Source organism: Spea bombifrons, chromosome 2 (assembly GCF_027358695.1).
Source record: "Spea bombifrons isolate aSpeBom1 chromosome 2, aSpeBom1.2.pri, whole genome shotgun sequence".
Taxonomy (NCBI): domain Eukaryota; kingdom Metazoa; phylum Chordata; class Amphibia; order Anura; family Pelobatidae; genus Spea; species Spea bombifrons.
In genome coordinates, this window is record NC_071088.1 from 38,694,606 (window position 1) to 38,705,965 (window position 11,360).

Sequence of the window (11,360 nt, forward strand, 5' to 3'; positions counted from 1 at the left end):
TATACCATGCTCAACCTCCCCTCCATCTTTTTACTTTGGAAAGGAGAATGTTAAGTTAAAGAAAATGTAAAATAAAACCCTTACTTATGCCAACACACACTAACCCAATAATTCAATAAACACATTCTAACACTAAGACGCACATACACGCTGTAACACATACACTTACACACACCCCTCATCTCCTCACTTCAGATCATGCAGGGTCACGTTACATGCTTTACGTGACTATGATGGGATCCCTGGATTCTGGGGTCCCTAGGTGCAGTGTCCCCACTGTACCTGCTTTATCATGCTGCTGAATACACCCCTAAACATTGATGTTTTATGTTGTCTGCTACTGCTGGTCATACATTTCAAGGTCTTCAATTTTTAATATTAAGTCACTGTAATTAAGTTACAGAGGCACATAATACTGAAAACTAAATAAAATATCCCCGTATGCATCTTACTAAACTTTGAGATAAGGAACAGAAAACACCATTGCGTTAGGATGTTTCTTTGGTGCTTTTGTCAATCTGCAATCCATATCACTGCAGGTTATGTCAGTAAGTAGGACATGCATAGGACTAAAAGGGCAATTGAATGCGGCAGTTTAGTTGTTCTACAATATCCAAAATTATCTCCCCTGGTCTCTTTTTTTTCTCCAAGAAAACAAAACCATCAGATTTATAGAGATCCTGCGGAATTGATGTTTGCTTTAAATGTGTTTTAACAACCTTGGCTTTTCGGGTCACAGTTTCACTCTGTGATTAATAGTGTCCTACGCCACTTAATACATTATTGATTTTTAATTCGATAAAAAGGATTTCTGTTGGCAAATCACATTATTTAAGAGCAGGAGAGGGCAACTGAACAGAAGAAAACGTCCTGGCACTTAAGCAAATCCTATGAAGAAGTGAATCAGTACAGCAAAGCGGATTTAACTCTTACTGTCTTTTATGGGCCTTCATGGTGGGTTTTTACAGTTTCTGAATTTACTAACTTTGAGGCGTTCTAAAAAAAGCATCAGAAAAGAAACTGTATACATGTGATACAGATTATAGATGTCAGAATACCCATCTTTTATACACTCCTTTGCTAGCCTATTACCTATTAATTAACTTGGGATGTAAACATCCCTAGGCAGAATAAAGCATTGGGGACACTGTTCTGTTAGTGACAAAAGAAGAAGAGAAGAACTTAGTAATTATTTCTGACCAAAAGGTCAGCAGACAATTCGATAAAGCATCAGAAAAAGCAAGTAGGATGCTGGGTTGTAGATCACGAGGCATTAGTAGCAGAACGAGAGCGATGGTTATGCCACCAGATCTCTGGTCAGGCCTCGTCTAGAATATTATGTAAGGTTCTGGAGAGCCCATCTCCAGAATGATATTGACACATTGGAGAGAGTTCAGAGGAGGGCTACAAAAATGCTGAATAGTTTGCAGCATACAGAGTATCAGGAAATACTAAAACATCTTAATATGTATAGCTTGCAGGAGAGAAGAGGGACGTGTGATAGAAACATTTAAATACTTAAAGAGATTTAATTCAGTACAGGAGGGAAGCTTGCTTGAGAGGAGGCAAACTGTTAGAACAAGAGGTCATAGCCTAAAACTAGTGGGTCAGAGGCTTAGATGTAATATAAGGAAGTTCTGCTTTATTGAGAGTGGTATATAAATGGAACAGTTTCCCAGCAGAAGGGATGAAGGCTAATACAGTGAGGGAATTTAAACATACATGAGATCTGATCAAGGACTGATTAGAGTTTGAGTCCTTATGTCAGGACAAATGGGCAGACTGGATGGGCCAAATGGTTCTTATCTGTCCTTAAATTCTATGTTTCTATGAGTTATACCTCACAATGTCATGTACTTAGTTGAAATAGTTATCATTTGTTTAATGGAGAAGTACCTACTGTTGACTATTCCTTGGAGCAATCAATTAATATAGTAGTTTATTCTAAGTACACACCTGTCTCCTGATTATAAGTCCACATAATTGCCATTTAAAAATACACTATTAATATTGGCCAGTGTTGGTCAACCAAAGGAGGGCCTTCATGAGGTGATAGTGTGTTCGCAGAGTCTTCAAAGAGATTATTTCCATTAGCATAGATAAAGCCTTACAATCCTTAAAACATCATGCTTCATCAAAATGACTAGATATCACTTCAAAGGGAAAAAGACCACAGGGAGGGAATAGATGATACATTAATACATGAGAGGTGCACTGGCACTGTACCTTGGGCCTGTCCTAATTCTCCATACGGGATCTGTATGGAGGCAGTGCTTAGTTGGGTCATGTAACACAATGTTATGTGACCCTTTGATGGTAGCATGGAAGCTTTCGCCATCTGGATCCTCTTTAAAGAATAAGATCCTTTAGGCTTTGTTGATATGCTAGAAATATTATTCCTCTGATTGAAAATTGATACTGCTGGCCTAGCTAATATGACTGCCAGCTAGTAAACCTATGCGTTTTGATTGTACATAATATTTCCATATGTAATTGTTCTATAAGCCAGACAACACTGAAGTTTAGCTGCCTTAAAGGGAGCTGCCTTTGTAAAATATTTTAGCATAACTAATGTATTAAAAATTACCCATAACTTTGACATTGTGTTCGAATTAAGTAATCGTGTTACAGATTTTAGGCTAAAGGGACTATCCAGCCATCATATGCACATGATATGATTTGATAGTTGCATTTTCATGTGGTCCATTTTGCAAATGCATGAAGGATTCTGCAGGATCACCCAAATGCATTTGCCCCTTTCACAGTCCCCCAGTTAAATGTCTTACAGGACATGCATTTGGTGGAAAGTATCTTCCTGCACGTGATCAACAATCTAGTCATCTCCAGCGCTGGTGAAATTGGTCAGTTTAGACCCCAGATTGCATGTGGAAAGTATATATATTGCTTAAGCTACCGATCATTAAAAAGAAAGTGCTTCTATTTATTCAAATGGCAATACTTCCCTGGCACAAAGTGACAGCTTCAAGCAGCCAATCAGTGGCAAGGAGTCTCTGATCATGGAAGAAGAATGCAGATTTTGCAGCATGGCTGCAAATTCTGCACCAGGTAAATGCTTTATTTTTTCATTTTTTTGGTAAATGAGATTTTATTCAAAATTTTATAAAATAAAACATCAACAAGTAAGGAACGAAAAACAAAACAATAGTCTCGATTGAGAGTAGGAGACAATTTTTTCACAGGTCCTGGGATAAGAAAGGTAACAGCTTTTCCTGTGAAACATACCTAAAGCATTTTCTTAATACTTAGATATAGCTTATTTTAATTTAGTTTATCTATTATTTATTTCAATTGTAAACACAAGTGAGTTCACATGAAGACTTTCAACAGTCTGCTCCTGCATTACTACAATGTTACAGTTTCGTATTCCTTTAACAGCTCTATTCTGTAAGGGTAGTCTTTCTCCCTCCACCTTTAACTAGGCTTCATTTTCCCCACATTTCAAATTATAGACTTGATTGATTTTTGATAAAATATCTTCATAACCCTACCATCATCTTACCATTACTCTTCTGATCCAATGGCAAATGTTATTAACTAATCGTGGTTTAAGTTTGAAAGGCTAATCAATCATTAAAAAACACTTCTGCAATTATGTTAGCACAGCTAGAAATGTCCATGAAATTTTCCATGAAAAGTGATCTCAACCTTTTGAACAGTAAGTGTATATACTGGTACTATATACCAGTAAGCAATTCAACTCCCATGGTATACATCCAAAAAATATTGCTAATTGCTCAAAGCCACATACATATTTATCAATAATCACAGCACAGATTGAGTTTATTCCAAGTCTAAACCACTGAGAGTCTAATAAAAACAGAACAAACTTTTCCACATCCAATGTCATCAAATAAAGTTCAATTCAGTTATACTGAATGTGTAGAGGTCCTTGTGAATTTCATTTTGGTATGATCAAAATATGTTAAACCAGTACTTGTTTTTTTAAAAAATAATTAATAAAAGTTAACTTTTGAGCAGAAACCGTACTTTTGTTACATCAAAAACAATTGCTGAGTTCCCTCTTTACCTGGAAGCAGTCCTATTTGGTATCTTAACAGAAGGCAATAAACACATTCAAATTAGACTTGGGCACCAGGGGGGTCTTCATGTTCGTCTTTGTGCTTGTCTTCGGCAAAAACAAAAAACTTTGTATTCCGCAAATATTCACCAGTTCCTGTCTTCTCTTCGGGCGAATATTCGTGGACATTCTTCGTGTTTGTTTTTACTTTGTTTTTTTATAAGGGGTTAATACGGCGTTAACGCGTACCACAGCAGCTCTGGTGCCAGGAGTTTAAATGTCCGTATGAGCAACTCTATTGGTCGCCAGCAGGGGGCTCGTCTGCCATCAACCAATGGGATCGGGAGTACCTCAGTATACAAAAAAGTCATAATACACGAGACACCTGAAGTCACAATTTAGTACCACTGATCCTTTTTGATAAAATATGCAGAGTCAAATAGAGTAAATTACACAATACCTTTACTTTTCCTCTCACTGATTTCTGGGCCTTGAAAGTTTTGTAATCTGAAGTAACTACAAATTTAGGAGGGTGTTTTATATCTGGATAAGTAAAAATTAATTAGTTCTGTTTATTCCTACAGTAAGTAAAATACCAGGAAACAGATGACCAAACACACACCAGGACAGGCTCTGCCACACTGACACCCAAACACACAGACAAGGACAGGCTCTGCCACACCGGCACCCAAACGCACACGCACACCAGGACAGGCTCTGCCACACTGACAACCAAACGCACACACACCAGGACAGGCTCTGCCACACCGACACCCCCACACACACCAGGACAGACTCTGCCACACTGACACCCAAACACACACCAGGACATGCTCTGCCACATCGACACAAAGCATAATAAAATGTGTTCCACACTGCTTTGTTGTTTGTGTATTTGCCCCCTTGATGCCCCAGCCAGGCCCCCCTTTGGTATTATTTTTATGTAATGCCCCCAGCCAGCCTCCCTTCCTTTATGAATTGATGCCCCCACCCCCATTTGTACTGGTTAATGTAATACTCCCCATACCCATGTATAAACAGTCACTCCCCCTTTTTGTATTGATTTATGTGATTCCCCAACCATCCTGTTGTGTGCTTATAACCCTCAGCCGTCCCCTTTTTGTATTATTTAGTTGTTGTCATAAGGCAGCCCACTTTGAATATGGGTCTCTTTCCATCTATCACCTATCAAGTATTTTTTGCTGGCTTCCTTCCCTTGCAGACTGCTCTCCTCTGACATGCTCTTCTCCTCTTCACGAGGAACTCTTCCGTGTGAGCCCGCCCCCTAGAGCGTCACATCGTATCTTCAAAAGGGCGAGGTGAAGAGCCTCACTGGGGGGCATGTTGCCTGCACACAGGCCGCTTCAAAATCATTAAGCGGTCAGCAGAGGCGGCAGGCCCACCGGCGCAGCTTGACATCCGGTATTTGGCCTGCGGGCCGCTAGTTTCACAGGGGCTGCCATAGACCTACTGTATTGTCCTTTGAGAAGCTTGTGGAATAATAGTATATACCTAGGTAAGATTTTTGTTAAAGCAGAGGTTCTATGGAAAAATATTGGTCATAATATTTTAGGTAACTTTACGTGCTTTATCATCACACTTGTTTGATTCTTCATGGTAATGCTACGAAGTCTCTTCCTACATAGACTTTCATTAGTCAGAGTGTCAGGATGTATGATAAAAGTAAGCCACTCTATTGTTTACCACAGGGAGTATGAAAAGGAGTCAGGAAGGTTGTGTGTTAGAGTGGGCTAAAATAACAAAGCTAGAACACATACAAATGGCCCTATACATAACTGCCTGAAAATATAATATTATGCAAAAAAGAATTTTAAAAGAACAATATGTTTGAAAATATATTTTTTATTTGATACCAATTAATGACGTAAAAAGTTCCTTGAATGTGACAAATTCTTTACAGGATATACCGTATTACTTGCTTTTGAGAAAGTCTTTGAGTACATGGTTTTTTAGTTTTTATATTTCTTATTGCTTTTTCTCAGTGTTTGTGCTAAAATATGCATGTGTTACTGATCAGTGTCTCAATTATAAACAATATGAACTTGGGGCCTTACACCAGAAATGTATAATTGCAATACAATCTAGGATGTCTTGGTATGGCGGGTGAGTTTTTGTGCTTTGCCCAAATACACTACTAAAGCCTCAATGCTCTTTGTAGTCTATTATACAGAATGTGGCTTCATTTTTGCTCTGTATTTGCCAAAAATCAACACCATTCAGAGAGCACATATGCTTGTTTTACGTTGTATCTGAATGCAGTTAAAACATTGCATTCATTTTCCTTAGAACAACTAGAAACTTTACAAAAATAAGACTGATTTTATTTTTCTCACTCTTCACTTGTGTTGATATTGGTTCCCTGCAAAATGGAACAATATTAAAATGAAAACAGGCAAATACATCTCTTCACACCTTCTAAATTCTAAATCCAATGCCAACATTACGGCTGGAGGGGCACAGTAATTTTATCATTTCCCCCTGTCGCCAGCAATTTGCACAGAGAAATTGGATACTTTTACATTGCTGACTATTTGCGGAAATATATCTCCTGCATTAATTTCAATTTGAGTTTCAGGGCTTACAGTAATAAATAATTCACATTGCCGAATTATCTTAGAGAGGTAGGCTGGGTTTATTTTCTATTTTATTCATATTTTTTCCTTTCAAGAAGGATGGCTATATGGAATAGATTTCTTTAGGTTTGTTCATACTGCAGATACAAAAGGTTTTTGGAGAAAACTTTCTTGAATCAATACTGTGGGGATTTAGTCACAGAATTCCATATTATGGCAGTTGTTGAAGTTATTCATATTCAAAGGTAGTCAGCAGGCAGTCTTTGTCACTTCCTGTTCAGAAATCTTTTTTTCCATGGTTTGTGAGAACGTGAGTCTTTCCCTCTTTCATATCCTAAATATAATAACGATAAAAACTGACATAGTGTAAGAGTCTACTTACGTTTCACGAGGAAGAAACCAAATGCAGGAAAGAACATGCCTGCCAACATGGGAAGAACGATGACAGACCTGGAACTGAATTACAGGGCTCTTTAGAGATTAACCGTAGGCATATTGAAGAGGCACAATGGAATGTAGCTGAGGGTAGAAGCTTCTGAGAACAACACACCAGGAAGTCATGGACAGATACTTAGCACAGCCAGTGTCCGATTTCAGATTAAAATCTTCAAAAACAATGCCAGACTCTATCCCCACCACAACACAGACAAAATGTGGCAGATCCGGTTCTGTGTCTCGCATCTTATTGTTCTTCTCTCTCTAAAGACCACCTGCTTGTATAATTAGTTTCAGAGATATGCCACATGAGCCATGTATTTTCTAGACCTTGATTCATTGGTATCCCTTACACAAAGATAACATCACGTTATATACAAGTAGGACCAGCCATCAGAGATATTTGAATTTCATGTTTTGACAGTAAAATAAAGTCCCCCTGGGCCACTTAGGAAGGAGGAAAACAACTGATGTCCTTCGATGAGAGACATTGATGTGAAAGATAAAGCTTTTGGTGAAATATGTAGTATGTTTATGTTATAAAAGGGGATGTAGGAGGGGTTTTACTTATTTTTGGATAATTCCAGCCATCCCATCACTGTAAGTTTACTGATTCGTTATTGATTATGTCAACAGTGGGTTTACTATTGGCCATAGATGTCTTTAGGAAGGTTAAAACAAGTCATAAATGGGCTATTATGAAGCTGAGATAGCCTGTTTAAGACACCACATGTAGAAACTCTTCATGTGGAATGCAAAGCTGCCTAGCGGTGGCTGTCATAGGTCAGAAATTGAATGTTGCTGCTTAGTAATTACCCAGGACAGACTTGAAAGTGGGTGAAATCTTGATGAAGTTATAGCCTTAAGTCCTTAACTAAAGATTTGTGTTCGTTAAATGGTGGCCTTTGAGGTTAGGTTTCAACAAAATCAACTCAAATGGGCCATAAGACTCATTTTGGTCCTTGTGTGAAGTTCTGTTAGAGCTCCCACTTTCCTTCTGGTATTCTTGTGGCAACAGGCAAACATTCTCAATTTTCCACATAAATATGAGCCAACCTTAACTTGCTCTATTAATTCTTTTTTTAGTTAAATAAATAGTACTTACCCTATCATAATATACAGCCCAAAACACTAAGTTTGTTGGAGACACGACACACAAGCAAGTTTTTGCACCTAGTGTTCTAGGAACCCTATGGTCAATTCTGGAAAAAACAATAAGTGAGGAACATTATTTGTTTACTTGTAACATGGCAGTACCTCATCATTGCAATTGAGCATTTCTAGTGCATTCTCCCCTGCCTGCTGTGTTCAGGGGTATGATCTCTCTGTGATGTTGGCTGACTCGAATGCTGGAAGGGTGTATGAAAATCATCATAATTAATATTTTTCTTTACATTAACATTGTTTAGGGATGCTGTTAACACAAAAAAAGCACATGAAGTGAAATTTATTTTATATTTTAGTTTTTGTAACCATCTGATTATATTTTTTGAAAAGCTTATAGCTTGGATGTCCAGCTTAGTTACCTGAAATTCATAATGAAAGAACACCATACACATACAGTGAATGTGCATATTGCATACCTATATATTTTCTAGCAAGTTGACTGGCACAATGAATCTGTCTTAAAAATTATATGGATATAAACCTTTTAGTAACTATGACTTCAATGCTTACTTACTATACCTATTGTATTTTTTAGTTATTACTGCCAAGCATAAATCAACTGTCTGTCATGAGGATTCCAAATCTCCTCATCAAGCATATCATTAATGGAATTGGAGGACCATTCAATCATGGAACCTAAACATTAAAATTCGATCTGTCACCGTAGGCATATTTCTATAGTGTGTCTGGAGCATGACCTCTTCATTTCTGTAAGTCACCTTCTTGCTTGTTTATACGTTTGATTTATAACGCATGGTTAGTCCCCTGGTGCTAAAATTAAATACACTTGTATGTATGATTCCACTATCGGTAAATATTTTGTGATAGGCAATAATACAACAGCAAGTGTTTTTATTTATTTCTGAAGCAAGGGCATCCTGACAGCCACAGGGCCCTCAGGCAAACTGAGGTCCCAAATGCCATAAAACATAAGTTGCCTATTTCAAGTAATCACATTTTATACTAAGATATATCAAAACTAACTAGTTTGAGTAGAACTGAAAAGCAACAAAAAATACTAAAAATATAATCATATTTTAAAATCATATTGCGCTATTTTTTATAACTGATACTATTCCAAAAATTACATATAGCATATACACACCATCTCTCAACTATTCCACAAAATATTAGACATTTGGGGGTTGTTAATAAAGAGCCATCCTAGGGTAAAATACTATAACTATAGTAATCAATGGAGCATTTTTGTTTGGGCCATTTCTATACCAGGAGGCATAAGAGGCATTTACCTACCACCCATTCCTTTTCCAGCATAATGCAGGGTAACCCAACCCTGTGTGTAGCTAGTTTGTACTACCCACTTTATAATGGTTCTGATTTTTGCACACTGTCCTATTTACCTTCCCCACTGTCCCACTTTTTCGGTGGGGATCATGGGCCGATTGTGGAGACCCTATGACCTGTCCAGTGACTGTAAACTCAATTGAAGTCTGTGCTAATGCCGAATAAAGTGGGTGGGTGATTGGCCATACCTCCAGCCCTGCCCACTCACTCCATATCCTCACCCCCAAGGTTGCCACTCTTCCAGTGTGACCTTAAAAATCCCAGAATAAAGTGTCAGTATCCATTTCTGGCTGTGTGTATCTGTCAGTGTCAGGGTGTCACGTTCTACCCAGGCTGCGGAGCTGCATATCTATCTTGCTTCAGTTTTTCTGTTTTGCTTTAATCCATTCCTGGATTTCCGTATGCTCAGTTCTGATCTTTCATTCCTGGCTTCTAGTTCTGCTCTTTGCTTCAGCTCTGTTTCCTTTATAAGTTGTGCCCCACCTGTGTGTTCTGTTTGTCTCAGTCTGCAGTCTAAGGTATGTCTCAGTGCTATGTGTTTGGATTTCATGTTTGGTTTGTTTCGTACCTTTGTTAGCAGGGATTAGCGTTAGTTAGCGTTTAGTTATGCAGATTGTGGACGCGGTCTGTGACCGCCTGGTACGCGGCCGAAGATGCGGGTACCCAGGACACTGACAGTTACACAGACACTAACAGACACTAACAATCGCACACAGATGCTGGCACTCACACACGAGTGTCTTCACCCGGTGGGGAAAGCAGGTAGGATCCTGACAGTCAGTGTCTGTGTGTGAGTATGTGGCTTTGTGTGCTAGAGTCTGAGTATATGTGTGTCAGTATAATTATCAGGGTGTATGTGAGTGGGAATGTCTGTGTTAGTGTCTGTTTTAGTGTCAGGGTATCACTCAAAGTTTGTATAATGTCAAAAGCCAGTCGTTTTGCACAAAGTGCTTACTGATACATTTTATTGTCTGATCCACAAAACATATAACTAGCCCAGTAAGTAAGTCAGCAAAATGTGAGGAGTTTACACAGCTGTAAAACATCAATGCAATGTAATAATGCATTATGTAACTTGAACAAAATAAAAATAATTAGTTAGATAAGTGACTAAAACCAGCCAAATATATATAGGCACATCATGGCATTAAATAAGCTTGAAAAGTGAACTAAGATTGCTGTCTTCACTTAAACGATTTCCCTGTAATGCCGTGTGGCCCCTCCAGGAGCTATAAAATTCACAAAAAATGAGTACCACAAATTTGACAACGACTGGTGGTGGAATTAGCACGTGGAAAGAGTTATAATACCACCATTTGAAATACCCTGGGCTGTCTATTTCTCAAAAATATAACGTTTGATGGGGTAAGTTTGATTGGCCGGGTTCAAAGATGTCCCAAATAGGACATGGGGGTAGGATGGCCAGATGAAAAAAGTCCAAATTAAAAATTGCACACCTCCCGAATGTGGCCTTTTAGTCCTCCAAACTAGTCCTCACAAATATATGGTTCGATGGGGTAAATTGAACTGATCGGCTTCAAAGATGTCTCAACGAGGACACGGGAACATGATTAGCAGAACTGAAAAAATAGTTTCTAAATAGCAAAATCCCACTTGTATTTATTGCCCTATATCTTGCTCTCCTGCCTTCAGTTGCTCACCAGACTCAACAGGTCAGTGCAGTCAGTCAGTCAGCAATTTCCCTTGGGCATTAAATAGCCTCCCCCATTCATCTTTTTATACCCTTAATTCCTGCCACTAACATCTGTTCATGAGAGCAGTGCAGGCAAAAACTACAGGCAAATTGAGCAGCGCAAGTG